This window comes from Hylobates moloch, unplaced genomic scaffold, assembly GCF_009828535.3.
Source record: "Hylobates moloch isolate HMO894 unplaced genomic scaffold, HMol_V3 SCAFFOLD_29, whole genome shotgun sequence".
In the NCBI taxonomy this organism is placed as follows: Eukaryota; Metazoa; Chordata; class Mammalia; order Primates; family Hylobatidae; genus Hylobates; species Hylobates moloch.
This window is the reverse complement of record NW_026652304.1, coordinates 4,231,443-4,251,289: the sequence shown is the minus strand read 5'-3', so window position 1 is coordinate 4,251,289 and position 19,847 is coordinate 4,231,443. Positions and strand designations below refer to the sequence as shown.

At 39.5% G+C, this 19,847-nt stretch overlaps 1 protein-coding gene across 4 annotated transcripts in view; it reads left to right on the top strand.

Moving 5' to 3' along the window:
- The first annotated feature begins 2,043 nt into the window (after nucleotides 1–2,043).
- The window catches only part of LOC116463202 (TGF-beta-activated kinase 1 and MAP3K7-binding protein 2), a 93,708-nt gene continuing 75,904 nt past the window's right edge, over nucleotides 2,044–19,847 (top strand). For 2 of the 4 annotated variants that reach the window (XM_032146197.2, XM_058434506.1), the window contains exon 1: nucleotides 2,044–2,171. The gene's annotated coding sequence lies outside the window, so the exon portion shown is untranslated. The remainder of the gene's footprint in view (nucleotides 2,172–19,847) is intronic. The other 2 variants (XM_058434504.1, XM_058434507.1) reach the window with 2 other exon arrangements.

The window sequence follows — 19,847 nt, the reverse complement described above, 5'->3', positions numbered from 1 at the left end:
CCCCCCACTGGTTTTTAGACTTGACCTACTCACACCTATAATCTATAAAGCATTATATTTCTATTAAAATACGTACATGTACATTCCATAAAATTTTTTAAAAATTTGCGTAAAATACATTATCCTACCATTTCAAAAGCAATTGTTGGCTCTGTACTTTCTAATGGTTTCAAAGACAAGTGAAATTTACTTAATGGATTCAGTTAATCTAAAATTATTTAATCAATTATTTTATCATTGAGTATGGAAATAATTCCTCAGAGAACTGCTATAAAGTATTAATGATTTCTTCTCGCCAGTAAAACTAGAATCTTTCCAATTTTGTAAATCCTAATTTTACTTTTGCTTCTCTTAATGATATCACCAATGGAGAATAATTAAATTCCGATATTGTAAATCCTAAGTTCTTTCAGCTTTTGAAGTGGCAAAGTATTTGAATTGGTGCTATAGCCCAGACTTCAGGTATTTTTAAAGGATGAATGAGGAAAAAGGAACTGGGGAGAAAGAACTTTAACTGTGAGGAAGGCTCTACTATTTAAAAGATGCTTTAAAAAAAATTCTCACTGTAGCTACAGTGCTCACACTGGAAATAAAAGTATAAAAATGGTCCTTTAGGATTTTTCTCGGGAGTAAGAATTGTTTCAAGGAAGAAACTGGCAGGGATATGGACATTTTGGACAGGGACAGAAAAATGCCCTAGTGTTTTGGACACCATGGAAGCGTTAGAATTTTTAAATAAATATTTTACATTGTGAGAAACGTCGGAGTGTTAAACACGCTTTTTTTTTTTCCCTAGGGGGACACTAAACAAATATTTATTTAAGGAGATAGAAACTTGAAAGCCCCCCCTCTCCCCGCAAAGCTAGTCTTTGGCTCTGCTTCTAGGACTTCTAGGAACGTGCAATTAAAATAAAATCTAAACAACGAAACCCTCGCAGCATTTAGATTTCTTTTCTCCCCCTCAACTGCTCAAGAAAAGTCAGAAGCCGACACTTTTTTCAAGTCTCGAAGTTGCCAGTTGTGAGGCTCCCAAGACGTCTCCCGCACACTCCAGGGACGATTCCGCACGGGTCCCTCCCGTTAGCCAGCGGCCTCGGTGCGGTCGGGCTCCAAGGGGGTGTGTCCCGGCCCGCAGCGACCCGGCGCCCGCCTCCGCCTCCGCCGCGGGCCCACCTGCTCCTCTCGGCCGCCGCAGCGCCCCGGGGTCCAGCCGGGCCCCCGGACCCCACCCGCGCGGCGCCGCCGGCAGCCCCGCAAGTCCCGCCACCCGCTTCCGGACCCGGCCAGCCCCTCCGCGAGGTGCAGCCGGGACGCGAGCTCAGTTCCTTTCTTCCCTCAGCCCAAACTGCTAGCGGCCCCCGTGGCGGGAGGTGGAACCCGCACCCTACCCCCAAGGATGGGGGGCCCAGGCCGAGAAAGGGGTTCCCAGCCCTCCCCGGGCTGCCCGCACCGGCGCCCCCCTCGCACGGCCCCAGCGGCGGCCCGCGTCCTCCCTCCAGCCCTTGCCAGACGGGCGTAGAGAGTGCGAGTGTCGGGGGAGGGGTACAGGGCGGAGGAAGAGCATCCCCGGGCCGCCACCGCCGCCGCCGGCTGCTCCCCCGCCGTTCGGCTAGGGGAGGCCTCGTCACAGCCGCCGCCTCAGCCGCGGCTGCAGATCTCGCGGTGTTTGCCGGCCGCTGCGCCGCCATATTGTGTGACAGTATTTTGATTCGGACTGGGCTGGCGGAGCCGCGGCGAGAGCGAGCGAGAGCTGGGGGGGTGGGGGGAGGGCAGGCGAGCGCAAGGGGGGTGGGGGCAGAGGGAGGTGGGGAGGCCGAGCGATCCGGAGCCGAGGATCGGGGAGCGGCGACGCCGCCCAGCCGTCGTTTTTGATCTGCTGCAGCCGCCGGCGGGGCGACCCAGCCCGACCCCCTCCCCTCCCCCTCAGCCAGGAGTGGTGGCGGCGGCGGCGGCCGGAGGGAGTTGGCGGCGGCGGGCGAGCGGAGGGGGCTGAGCGGGGAGGGAGGGAGGGCTGAGGTGTCCCCCCTGCCGGGTGGAACCGGAGGCGGCGGCGGCGCTGGCGGCGGCCGTGGTGGCGGAGGCGGCGGCGGCGACGGTGGAGACGGCTGCCCTAGTGGGAGAGGCGGCGGCGGCGGCCGAGGAGGAGGAGGGGGAAGCGGCGGCGGCAAAGGGTAAGCCGACAGCGCTGCCGGGCCTCGGCGGGATCCCCAACCGGGCTCTCCCCTCATCGCCCCGCACCCCCCTCCGTCTGGAAGGGGCTCTGCCGCCTCGCGAGGCCCGTGCGGGGCGTCCGCTTCTAATTTGCACTCTTCCTCCCTCCGCCTCTTTCCTTCCCCCAGTGGCGAGGCGGAGAGGGAGGCCCCCCGAGTCCCCCGGTCCGGTGGGGGGGTGGGGAGCATCGGGCCGGGCCTGGGCTCCGGGGCGTCCGTGCGGGGGGGAGGGGGAGCTTCATTGGAATCAAGCGCCTGGGAGAGCCCCGGGTGGGGGAGGGCGCAAGGGGCTCGGGAGGGCCCCTCCCTGCGTCGGCGCCCCCGACCTGCCCCCAGGCATGTGTGAGGTGGGGGCGGGGGAGGAAAAATCTCCTTTTGGGGAGCCGAGGTCTAGTTAAAGATGACTTAAGGGCGGGGGTTTTGGGGAGAGACACGGGGCAGTTATGTGGGGGGTCGGGCGTGGGGGAGAACATCGTTCCCTTGCCGATCTTGGTTTTCTGCAGCCGTCTTTGAAGTGGGGGGCAAGCCCTGCTATGAATATGTGGCCCCTTAGATCTCACTGGATGTTTCTAGTTTTCGGTCCCATCAACCTCAAACCCTGCGATTGTGGTTGAGTCAGGGAGGCTGCAAGGGTCTCTTGGCGGTGCTGAACAGGTGACAGGTGGATCTGTTGCTGATGCTGTGAGATGTTCAGGCAGAGTTGTACACCAAAGTGTCAGAGACTGTGTGAGTTTGTATTTATGTGTTTGGCCATGTTTCATTCCATATATAGTATATTTGAGATGTTAGGTTTCCATTCTTCAAGTCAGCTTAATTGTTGTGGATAAATTCTTCAAATGTTTCTGATAAGAGGGGTTTCCAGGAGAGTGGAGGGAATTTGCGGCTTCACAGAGGTTTCTCCGTAGTTCACGAAATTCAGGCCCCCAGTGCAGGCTGTTGAGTGCCCTTATTCATTGGAAAGTTCTTGAACGCTAAGATCGTATTCAGAGCAACTGTACGGCAATATAATTTTGCATCCATTTTGTCTGTTTTAGGTAAGTTTGTAAAGTGTCTAATTTTGGGGTCAGATTGATTCACATTTTAGAAAAGGAATTTCGTTTCCGCTTTAGCATACTCTAAAGATTATATGATCATTATGCAATTCCAGATTTGGCCGGGAATTTTGGTGGGCATGGAGTAGAATATTTGCTTTCAGTTTTTTCACTTCTGCTTACCACATTCTTCATACGGTAGCAGAGTATTGACACCTTTTAAAAAATATCTTTACATTCTTTGTAACAATGAAATCACGATTTTAAACTTTGACGGTTTGACACTTTAAATTTTGAAACCATGGCAGTTTCTAATAAAGGAAGACTTGCTCTTCTTTTGTTGTAGGCTTTGGCTGAGCATTTTAATTAGAAACAATGGGAAGAATTGTTAGATACATGAGCTATAGGCTAAATTAGGGTACAGTTTAAGGATTCTGCTGCTTTTAAAAAACATGTATGGAACGAATATGATGTACTATCAATGTGTTAACAGGAAATAGAACAAAAATTCCAGTGATTCAGAACTTCTGTTTGGGTTTTTCCCCCATAAGTCTAATCAGTTTCTAATAGAGGGTGCTTAAGTTTTAAATCTTTCAAGAATCAAACTGAAAGTTGAATACGTCAATTATAGATGAATAAGTTATCCCCTGAATATACTCCATTATTTCTTCTCTTGTGTGCATCGAATAACTTTTCCTGAGTTTAAAAGTATTCTCTTAAGGACGCTGATGAAATGCTACTATTGAACCCCCTTTAGTTAACTATTTCATAGTAGAACGTGTGCTTTAGTGACTCATTAAGAAGTTGATAAAATGATCAGAACCTCATCAAATACATGTTTTCTGAAAAATAAATTTTAACTTAATCCCGTTTGATTGAAATCACACCTACGCTTGGTCCTCTAGTGGAAAAAAGCACTTGCCTTCAGCTAAGGGTATTGCTAAGACTGGGAAACGATTTTTTTTTAAATTTTGTTTTTGTTTTCTTTGTTTTTTGTTTTGAGACAGTCTCGTTCTGTCACCCAGGCTAGAGTGCAGTAGTATGATCTTGACTAATTGCAACCTCCACCTCCCGGGTTCAAGCGATTCTCCCGCCTCAGCCTCCCCAGTAGCTGGGATTACAGGCGCCCGCCACCACACCCGGCTAATTTTTGTACTTTTAGTAGAGATGGGGTTTCACCATGACGGCCTGGCTGGTCTCGAACTCCTGACCTCAGGTGATCCACCCGCCTCAGCCTCCCAAATGCCTAATGAAATGAGGTTTTTAAACTCCGCAGTTATGTGGGCAGATCCCCACTTAGGTCAGTATTGAGAATTGCTTCTTCAGTATTAACAGCTTACACTTGGGTAAATGTCTTATTACATTTGTGTCTTGGCAGAAATAGAAGTTTATTCTACATCCGTAGTTTTCCCAGTAAGGAAAATTTCTTTTCACAAAATACTGTTTAGAGTGAAATGTACATATGTGTATCTGTGAACTTACTGCATTTTGAAAAATAAGTATAATGTAGGCTGTTTTACTCTATGAGTTACTTGCAAAAAAAGTCCTTGAGGAATGTGTATTTTCTAAAACAGCATTTTTTTGAGTTATATAAACAGATCAAGACTAAAAGTTTATTTTTTATCATCATACTTCAGAATTTTTGCCTTCTTGTAGATATTTTGGGGAAAAGTTCCTGATAATCTTTACAATATATAAAGTTCATAAATTAAACTGTAATTGAAAAATCGAAATTATAATTCCATTATATCTCTCTCTGGCCAGGTTCCCATGACCCAGAGAACACTAGTAGCACTTTTCCTTTGTTTCACTTATGTCATCTTTATTTGATCTAATATTGGGTCTCTCTAGAATAGAAGGATTATGAGGTAATAACAGAGGCACATGTGAAGATTGGGCAAAACAGTAATAAGGAGGAGAGACAGAGGATAAGATGCTAGCAGAGAGTTAGATGAAAAGTTTTAGGCAGCTAGGAATGTGGACATGTGGGTAGTGGTGGCTGCCAAGCACAGGAAAACGATCATGCTGAACTCTACGAAGGAGATTGTCTCTGAACCTTTTCATAGGTTCTGACGCTCTATATATGTCATCTTATTTAAAACCCTCTGTATTAAAATGATAAGAATTTGGAGACATTGAAATCATATAGAATTTAAATGTATGCATGTTCATATGTTTTTGCCTCTGGCTCATATTTCCAGAATACTTAACAGTATTTTAACATTTTGTTTCATATGATTCTGGTCCTAAAAAATCAAGGACGCTTCTTACTCAGAAAGCTAAAAAACCTGAGTAAGTACTCTTAGGAGTTATACTTTTTATGTTTTCTTTAGTTAATCACTAAACTTGACTGATCTTGATAAAACTAAGGAATTAGAGATTGCTAAGAGGGTGCTATCTTTTTCTAAGTATCCCATCTCTCAAAACAGCCTGTTTACTAGTAAGTGGTACTTAACCTACGTTCATTCAGCCTCCTAGGAAAAGAAAAAGATGCCAGAATAATGATCGCACAGCTCCTACATTGAGGTTATGCGTTTCACTTGGATTTTCACTTGGATTTTTATTGACTCATTTTACAGAATATGTTTACTTTATTTCCTATTCCTTAGAAAAGGAGTGAGCACAGTGAGAAGTGTCAGCTGACAAGTGATGTTTCAGGACATCCAAGTCAGAATTATCACCAAGTAAAATTGTGTATGTTTATATGAATAAAAGATGTCTATGAAAATTGATTAAAGTTTTGGCACTTAAAAGTGCATTTATTCAAAATTTAATTTACATACACCCCCTTACCTTTATGCTTCATAAGTGAGGTTTTGCTGAATGTGACTTTTTGATTTGCCTTACTCATGTGTAATGTAAAACTTTAATAAGAAATTTTATTTCATTTCTAATCATGTATTCCAGTTCAGAATATGGTACCCAGGGAGTGATATCCTGCATAATAAAGAGAAAGGAACTAATATTTATTGAATGCCTACTGTGTGCCAAGCTTTTCTTCATTTCAGAAATATTTATTGAGCACTTATTATATGCTAGGGACTCTTCCAGATGCTGGAGGTGACGTATTGAAGAACAGACAAAAATAGCTGTTTTCATATAGTTTACATTTAGTGGTAAAAGACTTAATAAATGAGTACAGTGTAATATGCCTGGGACAAAACAGTACTGTGCAGGAAAATAAAACAGAAAAGGGAGTTAGGGAATGAACATTGCTTATTGATCTTTTTAAAAACTGTGTAATGGGTATTATCCTTGATTTCAAAAAGCAAAACCTATCCCATCCATAAAATTTTTCCTTTAAGAATACACTTCAAATTTCAGAACACAATTGTATTTGTACTTCAAAGTCACAGAGTTTCAACAGCGATTTCCTATTGTTAGTATTTCAGAAAGCTGTTTTATGGCTGGATAGAAAATTGGAGTTTTGAATCCTGGTTTCGCCACTTAGTAGCTTTGCCACTAGATTTGGGACCAGCTACAATTCGTTAGCTTCTCTGAGCTTGTTTTCTTCTGTGTAAAATGGATACGATACCTTTCTTTTTCTGGTGAAGGAACATCGTGTCATATCTTGTTGAATAGGTTGATGAGCTGGATCTCAGCATTTTAACAAGGAAACAACAAATTGTGTATAAAATTCCAATTCATGTAAATACTTTTAAAATATTTAGTACAGTGCCTGGCACATAGTAAGTATAGAGTAAATGTTTGCTTTTTGTCATTATTTTGCTTGTTAATTCAAAGAATCTGTCATACAAATTATTAAGAGAAGTTTTTGCAAAGATAAAGTAACTCAAATTGTGAATGGGATTTTTAAGGGAAAAGTGGAATAACCATGCAAGTTGCAATACTTATTTTCATTTTTAGACTGGGAGATCACGAAACAGCACCTCAAGGGCAGAACATGTCTTCCTTTCAGTCTTTACTTCACATTATTTTCAGTGGTTGGCCTGTAGTTAAGAGCTCAAGAAATACTGTGTGTTAAATGTCGAATAGTTCTTAATGATATTTTTCTGTAAATTACAGCTCTTTTTGTAGTAAACTCCTGAGTCTGAAAGGTGACTGCACTGGAATCTCTACTTTTAATTTTAAGCACTGAATAAGATATCATTATGCAAAGTCTTTTAAATGCTATTTTTTGAATCTAGCCAAAAGTTCAAAAAAATTCTAGAAATTGAGAGGAAGAAATCAATTATTTGTAGCTAGATTAGTCTTCATTAACCTATTTCTATGATGTTGTTGGCATCAAAGTGAAAAAGTAATATAGCAGTTTTTAAAAGTAGAAGAAAATTTATGAATAATTATTTGCTCTTAACTGTTAAAGAACAAGTTTACCTTATCTTTTTAAGATAATTTCAATGAAAGTGTAGGTTTGTCCTGGTTTTATGGATTAAATAGCTTGGTCATTTACTTACATTTCTGTGATACAGGAAATACTGGTGTTTTCACTGAAAAGTGAAAACATCCCACCAGCATCCCACCTCCCATCTTCACAGTAACTATTCTTCAAATGCTTAAATCTTAGTACCAGTCAACTCTTTCCTGTTCTGTTGTAAGTTATCCTCTACCTAAAGAATAGTAATTTTAGCTTTCCCCAAGCTTAAGACTTCTGTCAGGTTATGAGGCTTTCAGTCATTTATCCAAAATATTTCTTGGATTTTTAAAAAGTTCTCCACAAAGCATGTATCGTGTGCTTTATATTCAAATATGAACAAATAGGAGGAAAAGTATTTCATTTTAGTATTTGGTGTGCCACAGTACTACTTTAGAAATGAGATAGAAATACATACAACTGAATATTTTATACTCTTGTAATTTTTTTGTTTCTTTGCTTGTTTTGAACAATAACTGTCTACTACAGGACAGAAATAATTCCTGCAAGGTGTCAGTTTGAGTAGCTTCAGAAAGGAAGTCTGATTTACCTACAAACAAGTACAAGAGACAAGAGCAGTATAAGAATTTGTAGTATTTTAATTGCCTTGTTAAAAGAAAATGGAATTCTTGTTTCACTTAAGAAGAAAAACAAAAACCGGCCTAGTACCAGTGCTCCTAGTACAAGTCACAGAAGCCAGATAATAAAGTAGAGGTTGGAAAGGTCCTGCAGAGAGAGAGAGAGAAGCAGCAAGAGTATAGGAATGGAGATTTTAGCAGAGATTCTGGTAGAAATATGTGAATGCCGATTGTTAATAATAGACTTGTCTAAAATAATCCATTAAAGTGTATGGGAAAGAGTAATTTTTGATCTATAAATTTTTATTCCCCAGTTTATTAACCATCATCTGAATCATTAAATAATATTAATATTATTTTGAATTTTAGCTTAAAGTTTTACTCTCACATTGATATTAAGGAAAATTATTTTTGACCTTTAATATCTTAATGTTTACCTTTTTAATGTTAGCAAAATTGACCACATCACAAGTTTGCTTCCTGTCAGTTTGCCAGTGAAGCAGGCCAGAGATATTGCTTGGCTCATCAGTATAGAGCCAGTGGCAGTTCAGGGCAGTGACTTTCCATTCCTCATCAATGAGAGAAAATACTTGCCAATGCAGATGAAAACTTGAACTCAGCAACTTGACCTTGCAGAACATTGTCCTCAGGCTAGGCAACTTTTGTTTAGTCAGAGAAATCAACAAAAGCAGTAATTCTGATATGAACTGGGGCCATAGGGGTAGAAGAGACTTTACCTGGCTTTAAACTGTGGAAAATATTACTTTTTTTTTTTTTTTTTTTTTGGAGTGCAGTGACAATCATAGCTCACTGCAACCTCAAACTCCTGGGCACAAGCCTTCCTCCCACCTCAGCCTCCTGAATAGCTGGGACTACAAGTGTGCGTAACTACATCCAGCTGATTTCTAAAAATTTTTTGTAGAGACAGGATCTCCCTTTATTGCCCAGGCTAGGAAAATACTGCTTTTGATTTTGAGTTGATCTCTTTGTTAATTTTTCAGCTTCTCAGCCCCCACCTCTTTAACTAAATATCTTAATTTTACCATGTTGGGAGTCAATGAAGTATAATAAGAAAAGTTCTGGGCTTTAAAATCAGATGAGCCCAAGTTCAAATCTGAGTTCTGTTGCTGACTGTAGCTATGTGGTTTTAGACATCATTCACACTCTCTGAGCCAAGGAGTTTTCTTCAGAAAAATGGATATAGTAATACCTACCTTACATAGAACAGGTGAATTCTTGTTCTAGTTACATTAGGATATGTAGCTTAAATAATGGGAAGTAATTTTACATTTGGAATTTTGCTTTGTTAGGTTTTTTCTTCAAGGTATCTGTCCACTTCATTTTTCCTCAACAAATAGAATGAAAAAGAATTTCTATACTTTTTAATTTACTGTAACTCCTTAGACCAAGATGAAACAAACAAAACATCATCATTTTTTTAACTACAAAATAAACATACGGATTGTTAATTCTTTGTATTTTTCTTGCCTGTTCCTGTGGGAAAAGCTGCATTTTCAATTTGAAATTAGTCCACAAATCTATAATAATAGTTCTTTTGTAGGAAAAGCATTAGAAAATTGGCATGGATAAGATTTTGAAAACACCTTAAATATGAGGTTTAATATAATACTACAAAACTTGTGCCACTTTATCTGTGTAAAATGATCTTTGTACTTTTCTATTATGTTTATGTTTTAAGACAGTGTCTCGCTGTGTTGAACAGGCTGGAATGCGGTGGCACAACCACAGCTCACTGAAGCCTTGACCTCCCAGGCTCAAGCGATCCTCCCACCTCAGCCTTCCAAGTAGCTGGGATTACAGATGCGCACCACAACGCTCAGCTTACTTTTTATTTTTCGTAGAGAAGGGTTCTTCCTATTTTGCTTAGGCTGGTATTGAGCTCCTAGGTTCAAGCAATCATCTTGCCTTGGCCTCCCACCTAAGTGTTGGGATTATAGGTGTGAGCTACCACACCCAGCCTGTTTTCACAGAAGCTATAGCAATGGTTTTGTATTTCGTTAATAAGTTATCTGTATTGCTATAGTACCAGGAAGAGTAAACAAATGGTATTATTATGTTAAAATATTAGTTATACAAATAGCATTCAATACTAATTATTACAGCAAAATATTCTACAATAGTTACACTGGTTTACTCGGTAGATTAAGACAAAAATTTTTAGCCTGGGTGACAAAGCAAGACCCCATCTCAAAAAAAAAAAAAGACAGTTTAAAAAACTCATTGCATTTTATTAAGTTCATAGGCTTAGAACATTCTGTAGTGTATATACATGAAATCTCTTAGCCTAGAGGTAATAAATATGCTTTAATCTTACACGTGTGCAGTTTTTGTGCAATCTGTAAAATAAAACCAGAAGCACAAATAGGAGATTGAAACATTAATCATTGGATAAATGACATGTTATCATGGCAGAAGGAATTATAAGGTACATGTTGGCCTTTTCAGCCCTGTGTTTTTTTTGTTGTTGTTGTTGTTGTTGTTGTTTTGAGACGGGGTCTTGCTCTGTTGTCCAGGCTAGAGTGCAGTGGCGCAATCTCAGCTCACTGCAACCTCCGCCTCCTGGGTTCAAGCAGTTCTCCTGCCTCAGCCTCCTGAATAGCTGGGATTACAGGCACCCACCACCCTGCCTGGCTAATTTTTGTATTTTTAGTAAAGATGGAGTTTCACCATGTTGGCCAGGCTGGTCTCGAACTCCTGACCTCAGGTGATCCGCCTATCCTCAGCCTTGTTTTTTAAAGCGGTTTTTAGCTTTTGCTGTTGGAAAAGTCAACATGTAGAGTGAAGTATTATGCACAGAAATTTGATTTTTGTTTTGATCAAATGCCATTATTTAGAAAACCTAACATTTTCAAATCCTTTTGAATAGGTCACTTAATATCAGTAATAATTAGGTCAGCAAATTAATTTTGCTTTTTTGTAGTTTGCAATAGTTTATCTTGTGTTCAGCAAAGCTAATAATTGCATAAAAATGTAAGTGGGAGAAACTGCCCTTTAAATATTAATATTCAGATCTGTGGTATAAAGCCTATTATATAGATATTTGCTTCCACATTCTTGTTCTCCTATGGACTATTTTGTCTTTTACGCTTTTCTTTTATACTAGCATTTCCTGATTATAGGTTTCCATTAGGGTTGTCATCATTATAATATATAGGCAAGATGGTTGTTTTTTAAAAATTTAAGGCAGATCAAATGTTCCATTTAATTGTTGAGCACAAATTATGGCATAGTTGCTTGGTTAATTTTATTGATTTATTATTTGTTTATTTAGAAATGGGGGTTTCGTTACGTTGCCTAGGCCAGTCTCGATTCCTAGGCCCAAGCCATCCTCTTGCTTCAGCTTCCCAAGTAGCTAGGACTATGTATGGCATGCCACTGAGCCTGGCAACTTGGTTAATTTTTAAAAGGCAATTAGTGACCTGATAAACAGCGTCTGCTCTTCAGAAGTTAAGCAGCTGTATGTTGCAGATGTATGTAGGTGTCACAGTTAAGTAGTTACTAGAATTGTGAGAAAATGTGCTCAAGGAAGCATCCAAGGGATCCGTGTCAAATAAAAGTTGCTAGAAATACAGATATTTTATAATTTGCATTGAGAGTGACTACTGTTTACCCCATGATTAGCATGTACCTGAATTGTACTTGGCTAAAGTACTGTTTGCCACTCTTAGGATGATTTTATAGGAAATGGAAAAATAAGCACATGGAAATGGGGATTTCAGAAGAAAATTCCCACTTCCGCATATGGCGATTCTGCTTTTTTGCATGTAAAAGTGCATTGACACATGTTGAATGCCCTTTGAGATTTGTCTAGCTAAGGTAATTGTTTGGCCTGCATGAGACATACTCGTTCTCTTCATGAGATTTTTCCCCTCATGAACAATGCCATATATTTAAAGGATGACAGAGCCATTGCTGTAATTTTGCAAGTGGAACAAGAAGTGCTCTTGTTGAAGGTAATTAGTTCATTACCTAATTGAAGTTAGTTCATTACCTAGTTGAAGTAATTAGGTAGAAGATTGAAGTGGTGATCTTAACCAAACCAAGCTATCTATCAGTATATCAACTTTTGTAGAATATCACATAATCGAAAGAACAGAAACTCCATAGAGCGTATTTCATATGTCCTGTATGACATGCTTGTGCAGAATAGCTGGCTAACCCAAGAAATATTGCCTTACTCATTCTTCTATTGTGTCTCATCCCTACATTCTGTTTGTTTTGTTTGAGATGGAGTCTGCCCTGTCCCCCAGGGTGGAGTACAGTGGTGCAATCTCAGCTCACTGCAACCTCCACCTCCCAGGTTCAAGCAATTCTCCTGCCTCAGCCTCCCAAGTAGCTGGGACTGTGGGCGCATGCCACCACGCCTGGCTAATTTTTTGTATGTTTAGTAGAGACGGGGTTTCACCGTATTAGCCAGGATGGTCTCAATCTCCTGACCTCGTGATCGGCCCACCTCGGCCTACCAAAGTGCTGGGATTACAGGCATGAGACACCGCACCCAGCCTCTACATTCTTTATTATTCAAACTACCTTACTTATCCAATAGTTTTGAGTTCCTGCTGTGTGCCTGTACTTTGCTAGGTCAAAGGGATGGACAGATATGTAAGATACAGTTCTTGTCCTTAAGAGACATATATACAAACACATGTGATATACCGTGACAAATGCTGTGACGGGGTTAAACATAAAATACTTTAGGAATCTATAGGAGGTAGTGTCTCCTATGGATAAGGATTAGGCAGTATCTCCTATTCAGTAAGGGATGAAAGGTTATGACAGGGAAATCTAGGAAAGGTGACAAGGCAAGGAAGAGAGTTACAGGCTGCAGATAGGTCTTTTTAGACAGAAACACCATGCATGGAAGATGGAGGTAGGAAAGTCCCCATGTACACAGTAACTGTGAGTAGTTCTGCAGTACGTTGGGTACCAGTGGTGGGTTAGCTGGAAGTTGAGGTGGAAAATTAGAAAAAAGAGCATCAAGATACCTGTATACTCCATAAAGGAGATTTAACTTCATCCTTCAAATGATGGAAGACAAGTTCTTAAATTAACATTCTAGAAAGATTCTCTGGCTGTAGTGCACAAAATACTTTTGAAAAGAGCCAGGCTTGGGAGGAAGAGGCAGGCATATAAGTATCTATTTGAGAGTTGATTAGGACCCAAATTAAGGCACTGATGATGGGGTAATTAAGAATAGGTAATGTGTTTGAGAAGGAAATATTGAATGTGACGTAAAGCAGTGAAGATCACACATGCCCTGGGTGCATAGTTGTGATGGTGATGTTCACCAATACAGAACAGACCAGGGTTGCAACAGATGAGGAAGACATTTGAGTTCTGTTTGTTGATTTTAAGATTCTATGGAGGGAGAAAGAGGAAGACTTCACTTTATATGGAGGAGATGGAGAAGGCTTGTCTGATTAGATAACATTTGAGCAGGTACATGAATGAAAATAGAGGCAGTAGCAACTGCAGTGGCCTTTAAGTGGGATGTGCTTGCCATCTTCTAAGAGCAGGAAGACCAATATAATTGGAGCTGAGGGGGGTTGGGGGGTGGAAGTAGGATAGATGATATCCAACTGTGTGCTGTTCATGTAGGGTGTTTAGACTGTGATAAGGACTTTAGATTTTACTCAGGATGGGGTAGGAAGTCACCAAAGGGCTTTAAGATAAAATCTAATTTGTATTTTCACCCCTCACTTCTTAGAACATTATTTATTTATTGGCATTTGTATGTGTGTGGTTCTGTAACATTATTATGTATATGTATAAATTCATGTGACTTTCACAATTAGGTTATAAAACTGTTTCATCATCATAAAGAGACTCCCTTGTTTTACCCCTTAAGTTTCACCTTTCCTTCCTGGCAACCACTTATCTGCTTCTGTTCTCTATCACTATAATTGTCACTTCAAGAATGTTACGTAAATGAAATCAGACATGATGTTACCTTTGGAGATGGGCTTTTTTTTTTTTCACCCAGTATAATCCCCTGGAGATCCTTCCAAATTGTTGCATTTATCAATAGTTTATTCCTTTTTAATGCTAAAGAGTTTACCATTGTATGGATATACCACAGTTTGACTTTGGAATTTCCACCTTTGGGTTGTAAAAATAAAACTGCTGTGAACAGGTTTTACAGGATTTTATGTGAAAATACGTTTTCATCTCTGTAGGATAAATTCCCAAAAGTGCAGTTGTTGGGTTGCGTGATAAATGTATGTTTAAATAAGAAACTGCCAGACTTTTCCAGAGTAGCTGTACCATTTTACATTCCCACCAGCAATATGTGAGAAACCTACAGTTTCTCTGCATCCTCCCCCGTATTAGTATTGTATTTCTTATTTCACCCAGTCTAATAGCATGTAGTGACCATTAATTTGCATATCCCTAATGGCTAATGATGTTGAACATATTTTCATGTGCTTCTTTGCTGTCTACATATCCTCTGTGGCAAAATGTGTTCAAGTCTTTTGCTCATATTCTAATTGAATTGTTTTGTTTTCTTGTTGAGTTTAGAGAGTTCTTTACAAATTCTGTATCCAAGTTCTTTGTTGAATACGTGATTTACAAATACTTTCTCCTAGTATGTGGCATGTCTTTATATTCTCTTAACAGGGTCTTTTGCAGAGCAAAAAATTAGCTTTAATGAAGTTCATTTTATGCATTTTTTCTTTTATGGATTGTGCCTTTCTTGTCAAGTCTGAGAACACTGGCTAACCTTAGGTCCCAAAGAAAAAAGACTGTCCTTCCTTTATTGAATTGCTTTTGTACCTTTGTCAAAAATCAGATAGCCGTAATTGTGAGGATCTGTTTCTGGATTCTCTGTTCTGTTCCATTGATCTTTGTGCCTGTCCCTTCACCACTACCACACTGTTTGATTGCTATTGCTATATAGTAAGTCTTAAAATTAGATAGTGAAATTCCTCCAACTTCATTCTCCTTTTTCAGAATTGCTTTAGCTATTCTAGTTCCTTTCCATGTAAAATTTAGAATCTATAAAAATGTCAGTTTCGGGGAAATTGACATTTTTATTTTGTTGAGTCTTCAATCCATGAACATGGTATGTCTCTTATTTAATTCTTTTATTTCTTTTGTCAGCATTTTTTAGTTTCTAGCATAAAAATCCCGTGCATGTTTTGTTAGATTTATACCTAGATATATATTTTTTAGAACAATTGTAAGTGATACTGTGTTTTTAATTCTGATTTCCAATTGTTCATGTCTAATATGTGGCAGTATGGTTGGTTGATTTCTGTCAGTGAATCTTATATTTTGAGACTTTGCTAAATTATCAGTTTTAGGAGGTTTATTTTGTAGATTCATTGGGTTTTCTGATGTGCCTGTGCATAGAGACAGTTATTTACATTTTTTTCTTCCCAGTCTGTATGCTTTTTATTTCCTTTTCTTGCTCTGCTACTTGCAATGCTGTTTCATAATAGTGGTGGTTGCTGACAAGCTTGTTTCTGATCTTAGTGGAAAAGCATTCAGTCTTTCACCATTAAGTATATGTTAGCTGTAGGTTTTTTGTAGATGCTGTTTATCAAGTTGAGAAAGTTCCCTTTTTATTTGTACTTTGTTAAGTGTTTTTATCATGAGTAGGTCTTCAGTTTTGTCAAATGCTTTTTTGTACATCAATTGATATGGTCATATGGCTTTTCTTTAAGGTGGTAGCTAGTATTAACTTACCTTTTTAAATATTCACTCTGCTGTGTGTGGAGTAGACTTTGGAGATAGAGCAAAGATTTAAACAGGGAAAATACATTAGAAATTATTGTCATACTTAAAGAGATGATGGTGGCTGGCACCAGGACAGTAATAGGAAAGGGTGAGAACAGATCAGATTTTGGATATGTTTCAAACTCTGTGTGGGAAGGAATTGCTGATGAATTGGATCTGAGGCATAAAAGAGAATTCAAGGATGACAAGGGATTTTTGGCACAAGCCATTGGAAGTATGGAGTTGCTATTGACTCAGTTTGGGACCGTGGTAAAGTAGCAAGTTTAGACTGAGCAATCAGGAGCCTTTTTTTTGGACGTGTTAACTTTGAAATGCCTTTTAGACATATAACCAGTGATATCAGCTAGGCAATTCATTCAATATAATGGAATTCAGGCAAGAGATTCAGAATAGAAATATGAATTTGGGAGTATCAGTGGAGTTGATGTGAAAGAAGTTATGGTGGCATTTGTTTAAAACTATACCCGTGACTGCTTTCTAGTTACTGTAATTTCAGATTTATTAGCAAAAAGCCAGACTCTTCTAACATGTGAAAGAGCTTTGTGAAAATTTGGATTAGTTCTGCTGTGTATGTGACATGAAATGCAACAGAAATTTTGTGATTGGGAGGTGATTTGGGGATGGATATTTAATATGTACTTAATCATACTTATTTGATAGGTAAATGGCTGTTAACAGTGGTCATCTAATAGTGTCTTACTAATTTTTAGAGCTTTGCTCTAAATCTTTATAAAATGAAGTAACTACATGTTGTGGAAAGGGTTTGACACAGATATTAAGTGCCCGAATGACTTTCTGTGGCAACATTTATCTTACAGATAAAAACAGCCAGAGAGATAAGTGAAAAATAAAGATGAAAAACAGGAATGTAAAATAGCTAGCAAGGAGAGGCTTAGAGCCAGAAATACATCAGTAAAGGGAGCAGGTCACTCTTAGTCACAGAGAATTTGTAGAAAGACATATCTTCTCAGTCCCACTCTGATCATGTTTACTTTAAATTCATGTAATTTGGAAAATTTTTTAAATGCTACAAGTTTTTTCTGTCGTAACTGATTATTAGCTCCAATAATATTTCCTTATTGATAATTTATATCTTTCTAGCACTTTGTTTTATTTACCCCCATTGCAAGATTACCATGTTGTCTTATAATTATCTGTTTACTTTTCAGTTTCTCCCACCAAATGTCAGTTTTTATAGCATGAGTACGATACCTTGGCACTTGAGTGCTCAGTAAATATTTGTGAATGAATGGACACAGACTATTAGAGTTTAAAGCTAGTAAACTTGATTGTTTTAGAAAGTAAATGAGCTTTTGGGATTCTGGAGTACAGGTTGTGGTTGAATGTCTTTCTGATGCTTCCAAACAAGCATTCTAGCCCTAGAGATTGCACCCGTACGTAGCATTGTCACCAACCCAAGGTTAGTGAGGCGTACCTTTTGCCTCCTTTTTTCTCTTTTCCCTATGGATTTCTGCAAATTCGTCTAAACTTTGGCCCAGACTTCTTGTGTTGAATGGAGTACACATTGCAAATGGTAGGCTAGGTTTAGAGTTGGGTCCATAATAGCATGTCTCCTAGGAAATTTCTTGTGCACATTTTAAAAGAAAGGAATGTTAATCTGTCTATCTTCTACGCAGTCCTTCTGCCCATTTTCAGGTAGATGGTAGATGTATAGGCCAAGTTTCTGTTCAGTATTTTTATATACCTTTCCACTTTTGAGCTTTACAAGACAAAAATACCCTTAGCCCTTACTATTCCAATGCAGATTTAAATATTAGGAGATTGGGTATTTTTAAAACCATATATTCTTTTATTTCCAGATTCATTGTGTGTGTGTGTGTGTGTGTGTGTGTGTGTGTGTGTGTGTGTATGTCCATATGTCTGTATGTGTGTACAGATACATATATTGTGTTAGTCCATGGCAAATTAGTAAAGTTTGTAAGAAGAATGTCTTTCTCTGGTATTATTGACACCAACATAGTAAGAATGTTTAAGTGCTTTGCATTAAGCATCTCAGGGAATAAGGAAAGGGAGCTGTATAAAATAATTCTTTGTCTAGTAGGACAGAACTGTGTAGTTAACTGTGTCTCATATAGAGGTACCTGCCTCACATGATTATTGGGAGCGTTAAATGAGTTTATGCATTATAAGTCATTTGACCTAGTGCCTAGCACTTAGTAAATGTAAGCTATTAATAGAAAATTTATTGCTATAAAATTATAAAAATAATAAACTTTAAACTTTATGATCATTTTTGTTACAACTCTTCACTTGGCTTTCTTGATACCATTCTTCCCAACATTTTCTCTGCCTGATTTTTCTGACTTATTCTAAATTCTTCATCCTCAGGTCTCCTCTCTCTTGCCTTTTTTTCATTATTCCCTATGTCAGTGTCAGCACCTTCTGCTGAAACTCACTACAGCATATCTCTACAAAATCTCTTCCCTTTCTTAGGGAGGAAAGTGACATGATTCAGCCAGTTTTTAGGAAGCTAGCCAAGTTTGTTACCACTGTATAATACAGTTTAGAAAGGCTTAGCCAGGCATGAGGCCTGTAATACCAGTGCCTTGAGAGGCCGAGGCAAGAGGATTGCTGAAGCCAGGAGTTTGAGACCAGCCTGGGCAACATAGCAAGACCCCATCTCTAATAAAAATAAAAAACTAGCTGGGCAGGTAAAGTGCACCTGTAGTCCTGCCTACTCAAGAGGCTGAGTTGAGAGGATCACTTGAGCCCAGGAGTTTGAGGCTGCATATCTATGATTACACGACAGCACTCCAGCCTGGAAAACAGAGCAAGACCTTGTCTCTTAAAAAAAAAAAAAGAAAACCTTAAGAGTAGAACAAGCAGTCAAACAAGAGGTCATGGTGTTAGGTGATTGCCCAGATAACACATACTTGAACAAGGACATTGTGGTGGAATAGAGAAATTTTTGTGAGAGTGATCAGTGAAACTTTGCCATTGATTATATGTGGAGAGGAAAAGAATTGAGAACTCTGAGGTTTCTAGCTTCAGAAGCATGTCATTTATAATTAACAGAGAAATACATTAGTGAGTAGGAGGCAGTGAGTTGAGTTTTGGACAAGGTGACTTTAGGTTGCCAGCATGGTATTGTCAGGCTATTAGTTTACTTGTTCCAGTCCCACCCCTCCCTTCCGCCTCCCTCCTTCCCTCACTCGCTCACTGAATTCCATTGCTATTAGTCTAAGAACTTCCCTTTAGGAAAATTAATTTTTTTTTAGTCACAGTCAGCAGTAGAGCTTGAAATTTGTGGAGACCAATTCCCCATTTCCTACCCGCATTCTCATTATCCTCTTTTGGTCTGTTTCCCCAGGGAAAAAGATTAAGATTATTTAGAATAATATCTACTACCATCATTACTACCACCCCACCCTACCTCGCCTCCAGGAGATTGGTAGAAAAGTTTATATATAGATATGTATGTATGTATTATATATATAAAATATATATGTGTATATACATAACATATATGTTTACATACATATATTTGAGACAGGGTATTACTCTGTCACCCAGGCTGGAGGGCAGTGGTACAGTCATAGCTCACTGCAGCCTTAACTTCCTGGGCTCAGTTTACCTCCCATCTTAGCCTCCCAAGTAGCTGGGACTATAGGCACCAGCCACCATGCCTGGCTAATTTTTTTTTTCTAATTTTTCGTAGAGGCAGGGTTTTGCTGTGTTGCACAGGCTAGTCTCGAACTCCTTGGCTCAAGTGATCCTCTTGCTTTGGCCTCCCAAAGTGCTGGGATTACAGGTATGAGCCACTATACCTGGCCTAGTTTTTTATTTTTATATCAAATAAATGAAGCAACTTGGCAGGGCTCTTTGAAGAAAAATACAATTTTATGAAGTGTTTGTGATTAAAATACTAATAAGC